Source organism: Myxocyprinus asiaticus, chromosome 44, assembly GCF_019703515.2.
Source record: "Myxocyprinus asiaticus isolate MX2 ecotype Aquarium Trade chromosome 44, UBuf_Myxa_2, whole genome shotgun sequence".
In the NCBI taxonomy this organism is placed as follows: domain Eukaryota; kingdom Metazoa; phylum Chordata; class Actinopteri; order Cypriniformes; family Catostomidae; genus Myxocyprinus; species Myxocyprinus asiaticus.
The window spans coordinates 18,997,840-19,015,453 of record NC_059387.1 but is presented as its reverse complement, the minus strand read 5'-3'; the positions used below and the strand labels follow the sequence as shown (position 1 = coordinate 19,015,453).

The 17,614-nt window shown below is 38.3% G+C and overlaps 1 protein-coding gene across 1 annotated transcript in view; it reads left to right on the top strand.

Moving 5' to 3' along the window:
• Positions 1 to 7,023: 7,023 nt before the first annotated feature.
• LOC127434184 (cullin-1-like) overlaps positions 7,024 to 17,614 on the top strand; it is a 37,336-nt gene continuing 26,745 nt past the window's right edge. The window contains exon 1 of the mRNA XM_051686740.1: positions 7,024 to 7,077. The gene's annotated coding sequence lies outside the window, so the exon portion shown is untranslated. The remainder of the gene's footprint in view (positions 7,078 to 17,614) is intronic.

Genomic DNA, 17,614 nt, shown 5'->3' with positions numbered 1-17,614 from the left:
TTAATGCCCTGTTTGGGCCATTGGAAGGCGCCCGGCTGGAAAGCCGTTTCTAGACAGTACGCTGTCAGAGCCAAAGCTTCGGATTTAGACCAATTAACTTTGTATCCTGAGAACTTGGAAAAGGAATTAATAATTCTGTGGAGGCAAGGCATAGAGCTAGTAGGTTCAGAGACAAATAATAATATATAATTTGCGTAAAGCAGAAGTTTATGCGCCACACCTCCCACCACCACCCCTGGAAAATCATCCTCCTTTCTTATCGCAGCTGCTAATGGTTCCAGGGCAAGCTAGAACAATAAAGGGGAAAGAGGGCAGCCCTGCCAGGTTCCTCTATCCAAAGTAAAATAATCTGAAATTAATCCATTTGTTTGTACCGCTGCTACAGGGTGTCTATAAAGTAGCTTAATCCAACCAATAAAAGTATTCCCGAACCCATACATTTCCAAAACCTTAAGATAATCCCATTCTACCATATCAAATGCCTTTTCGGCGTCAAGTGAGATGGCAGCGACCGGAGACTGATCATTCGCCACTGACCACATGATATTGATGAGACGCCTGATGTTATCAGAAGAGCTACGGCCTCGAATAAACCCCAACTGATCTATATGTATAAGAGATGTCATAACTTTACTTAATCGATTAGCCAGAATTTTTGACAATATTTTTACATCTAGTTGGATCAGGGAGATTGGACGGTAACTTTTACACTCACTTGGATCTTTGTCTTTTTTAAGAATCAGACTGATCCGGGCTTGTGTCATGGTTGGCGGAAGCTTTCCATTCTTGGAAAGCCCCGGAGCCTTGCCAGTAGGTATCAAGCTCCTCCAAGGTTATCTCAGAATCAAGAGTTTTTTTGCTCAATCATCAGTTTAGGAAGTTCTAATGGTTCCACAAAGTTTCTAATATCTTCATCAGTAGACGAAGGCGTGGAACTATAAAATCAATATAGAACTCTTTAAAGGCATTATTAATATCAATGGCTGAAGTAAAAATTTCACAACCAGCAGATTTCACTGAGGGAATGATAGAAAGAGACTCTCTCTGCTTTATATATCTAGCCAAAAGCTTCCCTGCTTTGTCATCCGACTCAAAGTATAACTGTCTTGCCCTGAATAACCAAAACTCCACTTTCCATGACAAAATAGTATTATATCTGTATTTCAATTGGGTCAATTCTCTGAGGACATCAGCTGACATATGGCGCTTCAGCTTTGCCTCAGCACTTTTAATGTTCTCTTCCAACTCCACGAGTTCTTGTGCTTTGGATTATTTGGTGAATGATGCATACTGTATGATCCGACCCCTAAGAACTGCCTTAAGTGCCTCCCAAGCCACGCCCACAGAGGATACTGAGGACCAGTTGGTCTCCATATAAACATTGATTTCAGTCTTTAACATTTGTTGGAAATCAGGATTTTGCAAAAGGGACACATTAAGGCACCAACTATATGATTTCTTTTTCTCTATATGTGGCATCACCTCTAAACTCACCAGGGTGTGATCTGAGACTAAAATGTTTCCAATTGAGCAATCAACAACAGATGAAATGAGGGATTTGGATATAAAAAAAAAAATCTATTCTAGAATAAATCTTATGGACTGATGAAAAATATGTATAGTCCCTACCAGATGGGTTCAGAAGTCTCCAAATATCCGTAAAACCAAGATTTTGCAATGTTGCTCTAAGTAACACACTTTTGCTTCACTATGATCAAGGACTGAGTCTCCTCCCAATATTATATCATGAGGGGTGCCAGCGGCTTGCAACATCCCTTCAAGACCTATAAAAAAGCCTTGATCATCAGCGTTAGGTGCGTAAATATTAGCCAAAATCAACGTTTGCCCTTGAATTTCAACTAACACAATAGTGACTCTTCCTAATTTATCTTTAATCTGTTTGAGACATTTGAATTGTAGGTGTTTATTAATCAATATAATGACTCCCTTGCTCTTACTTGAGCCAGCACTAAAAAAAACATGTCCACCCCATATCTTCCCAAATTTTTAAGCTTCCTGCGGGGAGAGATGTGTTTCTTGAAGAAACACTATATCATATTTCTTACGTTTAAAAAAAGAAATAACCTTCCTCCTTTTTATGGGGTGCCCCAACCCATTTACATTCCATGTGGAGAGAGATAGTACACTTATATTAACAACTGTCATATTGATATAATAAAAAAAAAAAATTGTGTGTGAAAAACAAAATTATACAGACCACATTCCCCATTAGTGAAAAAATCAACCCCCGAACATCCCCCCGAACAAAACAAACAGAAAAAAAAAAACGTGCACATTAACCCCGCGCACGACAGCGCCAACCGGCGACAATCCCTCTAAACTCAAAAGGTCCATGAACGCCCATGAGCCTCCACGACAACTTGGCCATCGAATTGCTCAATTTTGCCTCACAAATTACATAACAGAAAATACTTTGTAAAATAAACCCAGCAAATAGGAAGAATGAACACAAAGAATGTGTAGATTAATTCACAGAACTGTCTCAATGGTGTGATCTTCCACAAAACAAATTCCAGCTGATATAAAACCGTTCAGATTCCTCAGACAGACAAACGAATCTTCAGTGAGCCGGCTGTTATGAGTTCAGCGGATGACATAATCATTCCAATGTCTTGTAAAAAAACTCAACAAAGCAAACTACAGCCAGCAGGAGGAATAAGCATGAAGAACGAACAGAGTAATCCACAGCTGTTCCAAAGGAGTGTTATTCAATAGAACAAGCTCCAGCCGCAAGGCGGAACCAATACAAAAAGAAAACAAAAAAAACGGCATCCCGGTTCCCCGGATGATCGAATCAATTCACTCGGAGGCCGTATAAACATATATACCATGACTTACACAATCCGTCAACTTTATAAAAGACATCCTTTGTGAGAGCATGTAGATATTTTGCGGTCATCCGTAATGTCCACTCTCAATCTGTCTGGGAACTTCAATGCAAAAGTAATCTTTCATCAATGCAAAAGTTTCTTTAAGGAGAAGTGTTATTCACAAAACAAGCTCCAGCCGCTCGGTGGAGCCAACACAAAAAACCCCAAATGTCGCCCAGTTTCCTCAAGAGTAAGTACAGCGAGTCAGGGCCACTCACATGAGAAACATCCAATGGTTTACTCAGACATTGATTCTATAAAAGATATTGCCTGTTTTGGACATGTAAATACTTTGCGACCGACCTTCGTTTCTATTCTCAGTTTGGCAGGAAACATCAGAGCAAACGAAATCTTTTTGTGATGTAAGAGTTTCTTGCATTCCTTGAACCGATCGCGTTTCTCTCTTGTCGAACTCGAAAATATTATGGATCTTCCAAGAAAGCTTCCCTTTGCTCCTCGCCTGGCGCAACACAAGATCTTTATCGGATGATGTCAGAAATCTGGCCAGAATCGATCGGGGCCTATCTCCCTCAGCAGATCTGTGAGCTGGGGCTCTGTGAGCTTGCTCGATTTCCAGCTTGTGGCCTGTTATGTCGAGCAAACTCGGGAAAAACTCATCTAGGAATTTCACCATATCTCTGCCCTCCTCATGCCAACAATTCGAACGTTATTCCTGCGGCTTCTATTCTCAAGATCTTCGAGCTTTTCAAGAAGATGTTCCAAATCAACTTTGGTCGCGGGTGGATTAGCGGTTAATTCCCTCTCCGAAGATTCCAGAAAATCGATTCATTTTTCAACATCAGTCACTCTTGTACCTAACTCAGAGAATTTTATTTCCATTGCCGTAATCGATCGACGTATTACAGCGAGATCCTCCAAGTCAGCAAGAATCTTCGTCAACATCACCGACATGTTGGACAACTGACGCTGGATCTCCTCTCCCGCTGTGCCATCTAAATCGAGTCCCTGGTCTGTAGGCCTGTTGGGGCTTTCATCCTGAACACGTAAGTATCTTTTAATGTCTCCAGAGCCCAAGGATTTTGACTTCTTTGCCATGTTTTGCAACAAAGGACATATGTGTAACTGGGTATTTCAAAATTCACCAGATTAAAACATGAAAATAATTGAAAATTCAGCAAAGTGCGCAGAGCTCGTCGCTCACACGTCTGCTCCTTGCATGACGTCACGTGACCCCACACTGACTCAATTGTTAATGTAAAACTACCCAACCTCGGAACGAACCACATTATAGCGATCGTGAGGAGGTTACCCCATGTGACTCTACCCTCCCTAGCAACCGGGCCAATTTGGTTGCTTAGGAGACCTGGCTGGAGTCACTCAGCATGCCCTGGGGTTCGAAATAGCAAACTCCAGGGGTGGTAGCCAGCTACCCAGGCCCCCGTACAAAACTTATTTTAAACGTCCATTAACTCCTGCGACTTCCTTGTCTTCACCTCCCCTGAAAAAAACCCAGGCTCTTGGATAAGGAGGTATCAAATGGTAAATAAAATACTGTAGTTTCTGATATTTCAGTTATAGTTAGTATAGTAGTTAGCTAAATGCAGTAGCTCTAAGTAGGTATTGTACTAGCTAATTAGCTAGCTAGTAAACTGGCTAGCTACATGTGAGCGACTGAAAATGAGACGTTTTTGTAAATCCCCAATATCAACTAATATACTTGTCTGTTTATTTAGTAAATATAATTATCATGCCAATAAATTATCATTTAAAACATTGCTTCACAGAGAGTAAAGTAACAGTCGGGGAAGAGAGAGCACAATGGTGCAGAAAGAGAGGAGAGAGGTAAGTTGCTTACTAGTGTTAATATGTTTTGTTGATAATAAAGGCCTAAATATTTTATCTAATCCATTGAAGTGGGAAAATTAAGTGGAGTAAAAAAAAAACCTATAGCCTTCTTTCAAACCTTTAGTGAGATACACAAAGAAGCAGACCATGGTGGTAAGAGAGGTTGCAAAGCAGGAGGAGACAGAGAGAGAGAGAGGAAGCAAGGGACATTGGTGAGTGCCTTACCAATGTATTTAATAAATGATGTTATATGTATTTAATAAATTATGTTGATAATAATGGCCTAGATATTTTGAAGTTGATAAATAAGACAAGTATAGTCAAATATAAAATACTACAATGTTGGGTAGAAAATCTGGGGTAGTTACCCGCCTACAGCAGAAATAACGTCAACTCGAAGTTTGGCATTGCCTTAATCATAGGTTAGAACTGGCAGTGGGAGACGCAGTTAAAGAAGTAACTAACATGAACAATTTTACCAATTTTATGGACTGACTTTACACCCTCTACCACAAGTCACCAATGAACTGTCGTGAACTGGCTGAGCGGGCACAAGAAGTGGATGTTCATCTGCAGAAGATTGGAAGGGTGCTTGATGTTCGTTTGACTGCCAGTAGCTTCAGAACAGTTAAAGTTGTGTGGAGGTCATACAAAGCCCTCCATTGCCACTTTAGTGCTGCAGCAGAAGATGCCAAAAGGGATGAAAAAGAAAAGGCCATATACAAAGGCTTGATGACCAGGATGGAATCACAGGAGTTCTGATGTGATTTAGGGTTAATGTATGACACATTAGAGGAAATAGCACACTCATCCCTGAATTTGCAACAAAGAGGGATGACACTGCCAAAAGCAGACAAGCTTATGAGAAGGACTACTCGGCAACTCTCCTCCATGATAGTGGTTTCAGGTGAAAAAAGGCAGGAAGCCCTGGATGCTTCAGAGAATAAAGTTTCATGGCATCTCCTTAAAAGCTAATGTGAGAATGAAGCAGACTGATTCAACCCATTTCCTTGAATCCCTCATCAAAAACAAGGAGGAGAGGTTATTTACAACTGCATCAAGCAAAAATTCAAGTGTATCAGCTGAAAATACCTTGATTATGTATGTGGACTTGCTTGAAAAGTTTAAAGTTTTAGAATTGGCAAACTGCCCTGAGCCCTTGTATAAACATTATGGAGAGATTTGCATCAAACAGCTCGCACATCAGTTTACACTTGACACAAGAAGTGTTCTCGAGGGGTTTCGAGATTATAAAGAGGATACCAGAGTCATACCAGATGGATTGGCCCCACTAACCAATATCATAAACCTAATACCTGTGAGCAGTGCCGAATGTGAACGAGGATTCAGTCTAATGAATACTATCATCAGCCCTCTACGGAGCAATCTCCTGCTGAAGAATGTTTCTACCCTAATGTTTATCAACCTGAATGGCCCTCCATTGCAAAAATGGAACCCAAAAGAGTATGTCAGGTCTTGGTTGTTAAAACACAGGGGAGCCTCTGATACATGGCCATGCACATGTAAGCCAACACCTCTGGGTGTAGACAAAGAAGCACTCTGGGCATTGTTGTCCTAAAGAGGAACTAATAGTTGTTCTTGTCATTGGCATTGAAATCTGTGATTTAAAAACCCACACACATGCAGACAAGAATTTTGAATGTGGCCAACATACTGACTTTAATTAGTCAATTATTCGTTTTATTTGGTTTTCCGGCAAGTGTTCAGACAATGAGGTCTGCAAGCAAATGTGATAAACTGCAAAGATTAGTTGTCACCAGTTTCATGTGTAACAGTTATGTATTGTACATAACACACTAGTGCTCTTTAGCGCTTCAAAATACTTACTGTATTTGTAGTGTAGCTCATCAGTTAATTATTGTGAATACATATATTTTAATATTAACATTTGCAAATCACATGTTTTGTGGAATGTGTGTTCAGTCCAGATGATTTTATTTTTTTTTTATTTTTTTTTAGACCTGATTAATTACCTACACTAGGCCTTAGACTTGCATCAAATGCAATTAATTGATATTGTTTAAAAATTTAATACGTTTTCGATTATATTAATGAATGATTTGTGGTATCAAAATTATCCGGAGAAATTCATAGTTTACCCACTTTTTTTTTTTTTTTTTTTTTTTTTACCACATCACTGAATATGACAAGTGTTTTAAACTAGTTTCTGATTTTAATTTTGCATGTACTTTGTCAATGACCCCTAAGTAATAGAATGTTAAGAATCGATATTTTTTTTGATACAACATCAGTATCGGAATTATCGATACTTTACGATCGATCCGCCCATCCCTACAGTCAGCAACGAGACAGCACAGGTCTACAACCACTTACAGCTTGACGTTAAAAACCGACACAGGTAAGAATAAACACATTTATAAACGTCTGGGTTCTCAGGGCATGCACTTAGACGGAAATATTTCTCCATTTAGCGAAAGGAAGACGAACGTTTTTGTGCTAGTACAAACGACTTGATGAAAAGGTGGCCATTTTACACAAACACGTCATAAGCTTCCGCCACATAGACCATTGAGTGAATAATGTCATTTGCCCAATTCTTTAGTTTAATGTCAGTCGTTTATTTTGCAATAATGTGTCTTAATACTGATCTTAAGCGTCAGTTTATCAAGGCACCTGAAGCTAGCCAGTTGCTAGCTAGCATTGCTAATGGATTGATCCAGTTTAGATATATATTCTCACAGAATTACCCTTGAAAGTAACACGCACTATATATGATCCGGTTTTTAAAGGTGTTATCATGCTATTCATGGTATAGTGTCTTATAGTGACCTAAAGGAGAAGCAATGCTGTAGATAAATGCCGAGGCTGGAGATGAAGTGGGCTCATCTTGCATTTACAGACAATCCTTCACATACATCAACATTCAGCTGTGTCTCAAAACCTAGTTCGCAGCTTACCTAGACATATATTATGCCTACACATACTGTCTATGTAGGCAGTCTGTTAGTTTTGGAGCCACAGACAAAAGTGACTCAGATTTGGTTTTATTGAGAAGTTTCCTCACATGCACATTCCTTCGTAATACACATGTGGTAAGTTTCCTTCTGAAATCATAACTTCACAAAAGTTTGTCCTAGAGGATGGTAAATGAATCACGCTATAATTGGCATGTTTTATTTTTTCCTTTTTGCTCAATTTATCTTGTCATTGTCCTGTTAAAACTGATGCCTTTTCACTACATCATTTGCCTATATTGCTCCACAAAAGGTGATTTTTTTATACTTAAGCATTTATTGTCAAATCAGTTTTAAGTTTATTCATCAGACAGCTAAAACTAATGTTAATTGTGCCTTTCAGTGATTGATTGGCATCCTTTTGAGGCAACATGATTCAGATAGTATTTATGAATTAGTCTTTGTACTTGTTTGATCCAGCCCATAGTTATGTCCCATTTAATGCAAAAGTAGAGAAATGTGATTCACTTACCTTAAGTGACCTCTTTCTTTGTCTAGGCCATGTTGGAAACAAAGGCTTTGCTTAATGATTTGATAGGAAGGTCTTTGCAAACAGTCAGCAAAATGAGGTGACAGACTCAGCAAGACATTGGAGCTAGAATCCAAAGCTTTACCAAACATGATATAAGTGCCATTTAAAACTCTGAGAAATTATGCTGCTGTTTGAAGTAGTGACATTGTGACAAGACAAAATCATATTTGCTTAAAGTGCATGTTAAAAGTCTTGTGTGTGAGTTTGACAAAAATCGGGAAAATTGAAGGTTCCCTCACCTCAAAAATAAAATTATTAACCCCTGAGGTGGTTGGGCCAATAAAAGACATTTTAGCTTTTTAAAAATGTACAAATTCTGCATTCTAGCAATTAATATGATGTCATGAAATGGCAAATATGCGGTAATATTATAATGATACACATGTCACTGTTTAAAATTTCATGTCAGCTACACGTTTAACCCAAAATGTGTACAAGATTGGAATTTAAAATGGAAATCCACATCTCACATTTAAGTGTTTGTACTTGTAATGTATCCGGTCATGTTCTGTTTATCGGGTTAGATCATTTATTTTGAAATCTACTGTGGCCATCTGGTGCAAAATAAGAAACTAAACAATAGGAATAAAGCCCCTATTTAACTTTAAAAAGTCTTTATAGTGGTGTATGGGATTGGCTTGTTAGCAAGTCCCTGCAAGCACCTGCTGGTAGATGCTGGAACTACATCCTGAAAAGCATGTTTCATGTTTTCTGACCCCCCCCCAAGAAACATTAAAATAGCAATAATTTAATTGCATTATAGTACATCTTTTTCTATTAAGGCTCTCAGTAATGGCTCTTAAACATAGTTTATGAATCTTTTTGACCGTTTTAAAAGAATGAAATTCAGCACGGGATTGCGAGTCTTGTGCACAATTTTAATAATTCCCGCAAGTTCCACACTGATGCAGGAAATTCCTGCACACTTATTTACTTCACAGTGCAGCTGCGAATTAGTAAACCAATAGATACAGATGATTGAATCAAACTTGATTTTGTAGCAAACTGTAATTCCAGCAACTGTGCGAGTAAATCTGCTCTATCTCGCCCTCTCTCTCGTGCAGCTGTCAACAGCGCATTGAGCGCTTGTTGAATATAGTGTAAGCACGTGCAGTGAGGAACCGCTTTGTCACATAGTTACTGAACTTAATGTTACAGATGTATAAACCTTTCTAAACTTGTAAATTTGACATGCAAATGCCGTTATGCCACGTCTCCGTAAGTTAGCGATGCAATAAAACTATCTCGTTCCCGTTTATTATCAACAAAGCTGTTAACATTGCAAGCGTGATGTTGGAGCAATCTATAGTTTTGCCGCTTTTCATATCTTGGTGCTCCTTCATTAGTCATAATGCAGCACATTTGATAGTAAAGGCATTGTGGGTACTTTATAGCCTCAGTTTTTTAATACTTAAGATTAAGTCTATGGATTTTAAAGATAAGTTCAATTAACTTATATATGAGTTATGAGCCCAATAAGTAATACTTAAGACAACTTGATATTTCCAGTAATGACAACTTTAGGGTTTACACAGTGTAGAGTTCCATCCAGGGTCAGAAATTGACGGGGCTGTGGACAAAAACAAAAAAAAATTCCCCTGCAATCTGATATAGTTCCAAATCCGTACATCGCGATCTTCATTTGAATTTTCACTGAACATTATTTTTTCGTGCTGTCCATGTTGCCGAGTCAGTGGTAGATGCTCGTGCCATAAACGTGCACAGACGGGCACTCCAACACAGTCAGGAACTCCACTTCTCATGCTCCGCATTGGTTCGGTGTCATTTTCCCGTGCTAGAATTATCAAATGCTACAATGTAGTTATTAATAATATTAAGAAAAATTATATCTGGATGTGTTAAATTGACTTGATGTTAAATAAAGCATAATTTTTTGTGATTAAAATTTGATTCATACAATAAACAAAGAAAAGCAAAACATATATACACAGACTCAACATTTAATGCCCCACCACTACCCCTCCCAATCCCCGACCCCACCCTGACCCCCAACAAACATTCCTGTGGTCACACAGGTATATACACACAATAAAACAAAACAAAAATATATAATAGTCACACACTTAGAACTATAACTCTCTCTCCACTGCCCCTCCACGAGAGCCCTCAAATAGTTGCCCCATTTCCCAACAGATGTAACCAAGTTCTCCAGTCTTCTAGATGATGATTCCTGAAAAGCTGCCACCCTCCCCATCTCCGTGTACCATTCCTGAAATGGGGGCACTCCAGCCGACTTCCATCCCCTTAAAACAACTTGTCTGGCGATCATAACACTGGTTAGAACCCAATTTATGTGTTTATTCCCTATATTGATGACCGCCCCATCGCCTAAAATACAGAGTCTGGGGCAAAATTAGTGCCCAATACGTCACACACACACACAACTCTGAACCTTAAATCAAAATTCTTGGATCTTAACACACCACCAAAAGACATGGGTTGTATCTCCATCTTCTGATTGGCACCGCCATCAGGTGGGTGTGTCTTTAAGACCAAGCCTATATAATCTAGAGGGGGTCCAATAGAATTGATGTGAAATCTTGAATTGCATAAGGCGCACCATTGCATCTCTAGATGGACAGGACATTCACAGAGTTGTCCCGGAGCCACTCCTTTGTTATCTTGGCTGTGTGCTTTGGGTCGTTGTCCTGTTGGAAGATGAACCTTTGCCCCGTCTGAGGTCCAGAGCGCTCTGGAGCAGGTTTTCATCAAGGATGTCTCTGTACATTGCTGCATTCATCTTTCCCTTGATCCTGACTAGTCTCCCAGTTCCTGCTGCTGAAAAACATCCCCACAGCATGATGCTGCCACCACCATGCTTCACTGTAGGGATGGTATTGGCCAGGTGATGAGCGGTGCCTGGTTTCCTCCAGACATGACGCTTGCCATTCAGGCCAAAGAGTTCAATCTTTGTTTCTCATGGTCTGAGAGTCCTTCAGGTGCCTTTTGGCAAACTCCAGGCGGGCTGTCATGTGCCTTTTACTGAGGAGTGGCTTCCGTCTGGCCACTCTACCATACAGGCCTGATTGGTGGAGTGCTGCAGAGATTCTTCTGGAAGGTTCTCCTCTCTCCACAGAGAAACGCTGGAGCTCTGTCAGAGTGACCATCAGGTTCTTGGTCACCTCCCTGACTAAGGCCCTTCTCCCCCGATCGCTCAGTTTGGCCGGGCAGCCAGCTCTAGGAAAAGGCCTGGTGGTTCCAAACTTCTTCCATTTACGGATGATGGAGGCCACTGTGCTCATTGGGACCTTCAATGCTGCAGAAATTTTTCTGTACCCTTCCCCAGATCTGTGCCTCGATACAATCCTGTCTCGGAGGTCTACAGACAATTCCTCGGACTTCATGGCTTAATTTGTGCTCTGACATGCACTGTTAACTGTGGGACCTTATATAGACAGGTGTGTGCCTTTCCAGATCATGTCTAATCAACTAAATTTATTACAGGTGGACTCCAATAAAGTTGTAGAAACATCTCAAGGATGATCAGTGGAAACAGGATTCACCTGAGTTCAATTTTGAGTGTCATGGCAAAGGCTGTGAATACTTATGTACATGTGATTTGTTTTTGTTTTTTATTTTTAATAAATTTGCAAAGATTTCAAACAAACTTCTTTCACATTGTCATTATGGGGTATTGTTTGTAGAATTTTGAGGAAAATAATGAATTGAATCCATTTTGGAATAAGGCTCCATAACAAAATGTGGAAAAAGTGAAGCGCTGTGAATACTTTCCGGATGCACTGTATTGGCCTATTGGCCACCTTGCTCTCTGAATATCGGCATCGGCCATTAAAAAAAAAAAATTCTGATAACTAGTGGTCAACTGATGTGTCATCTTTGTCTGAATCTTCAAGCATCTGCAGTAAGGCCTCTATACCTGGACACTGGTCACACTTGTTGAGCATGCAGTTATAACTGTTTGTCACAGACTAGAAGTTCCAGCAGGTCCTTGTAGTCCACATTTAGCTTTGCTGGCTCAACCATCAGCTTGACGTTCTGATGTTGAGTGCAGACACAGACAGTGTGAATTCCAGATGCTCCTGCCATCACACCATTTTAGCCTCAGTTCACAAAATTTCCTATCTTTAACTCTGGGTGCTGATTTCTAAACTCCACATACAGTTCATTAAGGTTACTTAAAACTAAATGCTTTTGTTTATGAACTTTTTGAAGAACCCTGTGATAGATCATGCTTCACTATTGCCAATATCAAAAGTAGTACAATTTTAGACCTCATTGACAAGCATAAGCTATTGTATGTCAATCATAAACATAATTACTGTAAAATACTGTTCATTTGTATTATTTGTTATGCTTATTACATCTGTTCATTTCTCAAAATGCATGAAAAAAGTGGCTTTTCCCCAGATTTCTACTAGCCCTAACTCTGTAACCATCTCAAACTCAATAGTTTGCAGCAGAATGTTACTATAGAGGTCTTATTTCTGTGACAATATCAGGTTCCTATCTTGTCCCCCACCAAAGATAATCAACCCAAAAGTGAAGGGAATAAAAATTGCACTTTCTCGCCCCCTTAAAAAAAGAGAAGTCTCAAACCTGAAATGTTCTGCATGCACACTATACTTAGCTAGGTACCCCCTAAAAGAATTAAGACTGACTCAAACCCTTCCTATTATAAATTGACCCAAAAAGTGGAACTTGGAGCAATCTTGAGCATTACATTTGGAATTAAGTTCTAAGTCTAAGGAACAAGAATGTGCAAAATGTTTATATATGTACATATACCTTGTAATGTGCTCTGGAGATCAGTTTTTGTTCCAAGGAGCTAAGACCATCCTGAGCTGAGATATTGAGGTTTCCGTAAACATATGTATAACCAAAATTTGTCGTGTACCATGACACAAAGATGGCCTTCGTGGTTAAACCAAGTAAAACAAAAAAACTGGTGGTTTTGCGATCCCAATACATGGAGGTAATTGCTCCAAAAAAAATTCAAATTCATCAATCATCAAATTAAGAAAATTAAGTGATCAAGCAACCTGTATTGGACCACTTAAGATGGACTGACCCAATTACATTTAAGAACAGACTAAAGAAAAGCTGTCAATGCCTGTGTCTGATTCGCTCTTTTTAGGTCTGCAGCAGGAGCGTGACTCATGAAACACCCACATGTAAAGTTCTCACTCTCTCATTCATTCATCTGAACCATTTACAAGAATGTCATCTATGAGAATTCTGTAGATGATCTCCAATCATCTCATGAGGTGCTGTAAGTTTAGTTCGCTTTATTTCCACAGAGCATTTCGTGCTTACGCTTTGTGAACGCAAATCTGCGGGTTCCGTTTTCGCGAATCCATGTGAACGGGAATCGTTTTGACAACATTGTCGTCTGTACACAAAACTTTCAAAAACGCAAAGGAAAAACTTTTCAGTTTTTAGTACATCGTTGTCATGTAAACATACCCTAAATTAAAGTATTTGACATTATAAAATAACTCTGATCCTTTACAAGTTTATTTTTTCTAACTTAAAAGGTAAAAAATGCCCCTGGAAATCAATTCCAGGGGGTGAATATTGCCCCTTAATGGAAAAGTTTATTTCTGACCCTGATTCCATCTGACCTATACAGTAATTGAGAAGAGTAACTCCCCCGTGATTTTGGTGAGTTTGTTGTAACATTTCAGATGTTTTTGTATTACAAAGTATTCTGAAATACTTATCTTTTTTTTGCAATAGTTCACAGAAATTGAGCTGTTAAGCTATAAATGGATGCATGGGTGACAGTTCTATGTTTTTCAGCATTATGTTTGGACTACATGCATTCAGCACATTTCCATGAGCATTTTGGAAGTGGTTTGGAAAGTGAACAATGCATAAGTAAAACCTTAAAGACACTATTCTAACTGTGAACTTTAGGCTATGCTTACAAGTTCCACTCAGTGAAAGAAGGGAGACCTACACTTTGTCAACAGCCAATCAGAACAATGAAACAGAAAGGTGTTAAATTGCAATCTTCTCCTAGACAGAATGGGAGAACAGTATCAAGTCCAGTCATTCTTATTTGTATAGTGCTTTTATAGTGCAGGTTTTCAGAAGGTCATCCCTAGGAAAGGAAAAATTCACCCAAAAATAATAATTCTTTCATCAGTTACTCACCCTTATGCCACCTAAAACTCCTATGACTTTCTTCTGCAGAACACAGACAAATATATATATATATATATATATATATATATATATATATATATATATATATTTCAGCAGAGGAAAGTAAGGGACACTCAATTTTGGGGAAAATAATGGGCTCTCTTTGTATTTTATATCACATACAGTACATCATTTGAGATTTAAGTTAACCATTAGTGGCAGGTGACAACTGATCACATTGTAAACAAAAATGAAATGTTACACAGTCACAGTGTATGCCTGCAGCAATGTAGCCTACACAAAGATATTCACTGCTTGACAGCATTAAAGAAATGGTTCACCCCTAAATGAAAATTCGGTCTTAATGTACTTGCCCTGATGTCGTTCTAAACCTGTGCTGCATCCGAAATCGCAATCTATATATTCCCTATATAATGAATGGCATTGAGTGCACTATATCAGCAAGATACAAGTGCTGATAAAACTAATCTTTATTCTGTTTGCCTTCTTTAATATATATGTTCATACTAATTTAAATAATCATTTAAAAAAACTGCCAACAAGAATAAACCAATTTGAACAAGGGTGTTGAATTTATGTATTATGTTTTGGTATCTTGAAATTCATTTCGTAGCGCAAAGAAGAGACGAGCATGGGCACATAGCGCACTCATCTGGCCATATAACAGTTCTAAAGTTATCAATAACACTGAACATGTTCAGTTTGAAAAGTCCACCATACTATCATTTTCACTCTGTACAGTCTTCTGAGTTAATAATAATAATGTAACCTCAGTGAACTGGTTGGTGAAGAAATGACTTGCATTAAGATGAGGTAGTGGCAAAATAAAAATCAATCTATATAATAATCTTTATAATGTTAATGTATCTGTATAATATGGCTCGCTAAACAACGTAAGTTCTTGCATGAACACGTGAGCCAACTGTGAACAAACTTCTCTCATAGCGCCCATGAACAAGCAACAGACCGGTTTGTACCTTTTATAGATAGACAGACACATTTCTATATTGTTTTAACCAGTATATCGCCCACCTCTAATTCAGTCCATGCATAGCCTTGTTTTTGTACACATAATGAAAACTGTGGTCCCTTTTTCCTTAGAGTGCTTGACCATTTTATGGTATACCGTTTAAAATGGGGACATGTAGGCAATTGCAGGTTTAAACCTTCTGTTGTTTGCTCTCTCGCAGATACCCTGCTAAAGTGGCTGGGGAATTCAGAAACCCTAGATTAACCTACAATGCCATCTGTGGAGACAGCAAGCACTGCTTAGAATAATCCTGACTTTGATCCTAACAGTTACAGTCAGCAGCACAACAATTCAGCAAACGCATAATGCCACGGTCATATGAAATTCCAGAAGATATCAAAGAAAGAGTTATTTTTTACCATCAGTCTGGTAGAGGTTACAAAGCCATTTCGAAGATAATGGGACTTCACAAATCCACAGTTGGATCTATAATCTCCAAATGGAAAACGCTTGGAACAGTGATGACACTTCCCAGGAGTGGTCGACCATCTAAAATTTCCCCACGATTGGAACGTAAAATCATCCAGGAAGTAAAAAAGAAACCTGAAATAACATCTAAAGAACTTAAGGCTTTTCTTGCCTCAGTTGAGGTCAATGTTCATGAATCCACAATCAGGAAGAGACTGAACAAAATTAGGCGTTGTGGGAAAGAACCTAGGCGAAAACCACGACAGAAAAAGAAAATAAATGCTCGTCTCTTGTTTGAGAATAAGCCACAGGATGATTCCCATCAGGATGATGTTATAAAGACAGAAGAGTCAAAAGTGGAGTTTTTGTGAATGCCATTGGTCCTATTAAAGGAATAGTTCACTCAAAAATTAAAATTTGCTGATTTGAAAAATGATAATTTACCCTCAGGCCATCCAAGATGTATCCGAGTTTCTCTCTTCATCAAAACAGAATTTAAGACTTCTAGGATTTCATTTCAGGCCTCCTCCTCTAAACAGTGCAAGTGAATGTACTCCATTTTGTGACAGTTCAAAATGCATATTTAGGGTGCATCAAAATAATCCACACGACTCCAGTCGACAAATAAAGTTCTTCTGAACCCAAACGATTGATTATTTTTAGAAACAATACAATACTTATATACTTCATATACAGAGATGTACGGAATCAAACATTTTTAGTTAAAAAGTATATAAGTATTGGTTTGTTTCTTAAAAATAATCAATCATTTGGGTTCAGAAGAACTTTATTTGTCGACTGGAGTCGTGTGGATTATTTTGATGCATCCTAAATATGCATTTTGAACCATCAAAAAATGGAGGACATTCACTTGCATTGTTTAAAGGAGGAGGCCTGAAATGAAATCCTAGAAGTCTTAAATTCTGTTTTGATGAAGAAAGAAACTCGGATACATCTTGGATGGCCTGAGGGTGAGTAAATTAACAGCAAATTTTCATTTTAGGGTGAACTATTCCTTTAAGCAGGTGTAAAAAAAAATAAAAAAATACAAACCATACATTTGAAACTGAAAATGTCTTGCCAAGACTCAAACATGTGATTACTCTAACCAGGGTTGGGGAGTAACAGAATACATGTAACGGGAATACGTATTTAAAATACAAAATATAAGTAACTGTATTCCACTACAGTTACAATTTAAATCATTGGTAATTAGAATACAGTTACATTCAAAAAGTATTTTGATTACTGAAGAGATTATTTGCATTTTATTGTCATTTGTTTCATTTAATATTTAGTCCTTTCAGATGGAAAGCATTTATCCATATAAATGATGCGATTCAAAGTGCATTTGAACAGCGGTGAAACACTTGCTTATGATGTGTTACATTCATACGAGCAGACAGAGGAGTAAGTTTGAAGTAAGTTTGGAGCAGAAGAAACAGAAATAAACCTTGTGTAAATTGTCAGCTTTACACTAAGCTAAAATGCTATTTCTAGCCATTTTACATGCACATGTTACCAGGCACGATCCTATTTTATTATCAAGAAAATTCACGTTGGATCATAATTTCTTTTTTCTAGTAAGACCTTTGATATTAGGGCAAAAATCGTATTCTTGATAATAATTTTTGTATTCTTTTCCTGTAAAAATATCTAAAAATCCTTAAAACAAGATCAATTTGATTTATCTTGTTTTAGAAACATCTTATGCAGTGTTATTTAGGTTTTTCAGAGAATGTATTTTTAACGTGTATTTTGTCTTGCTGTACTGGCAGAGTTTTTATAGTCAAAACAAGTG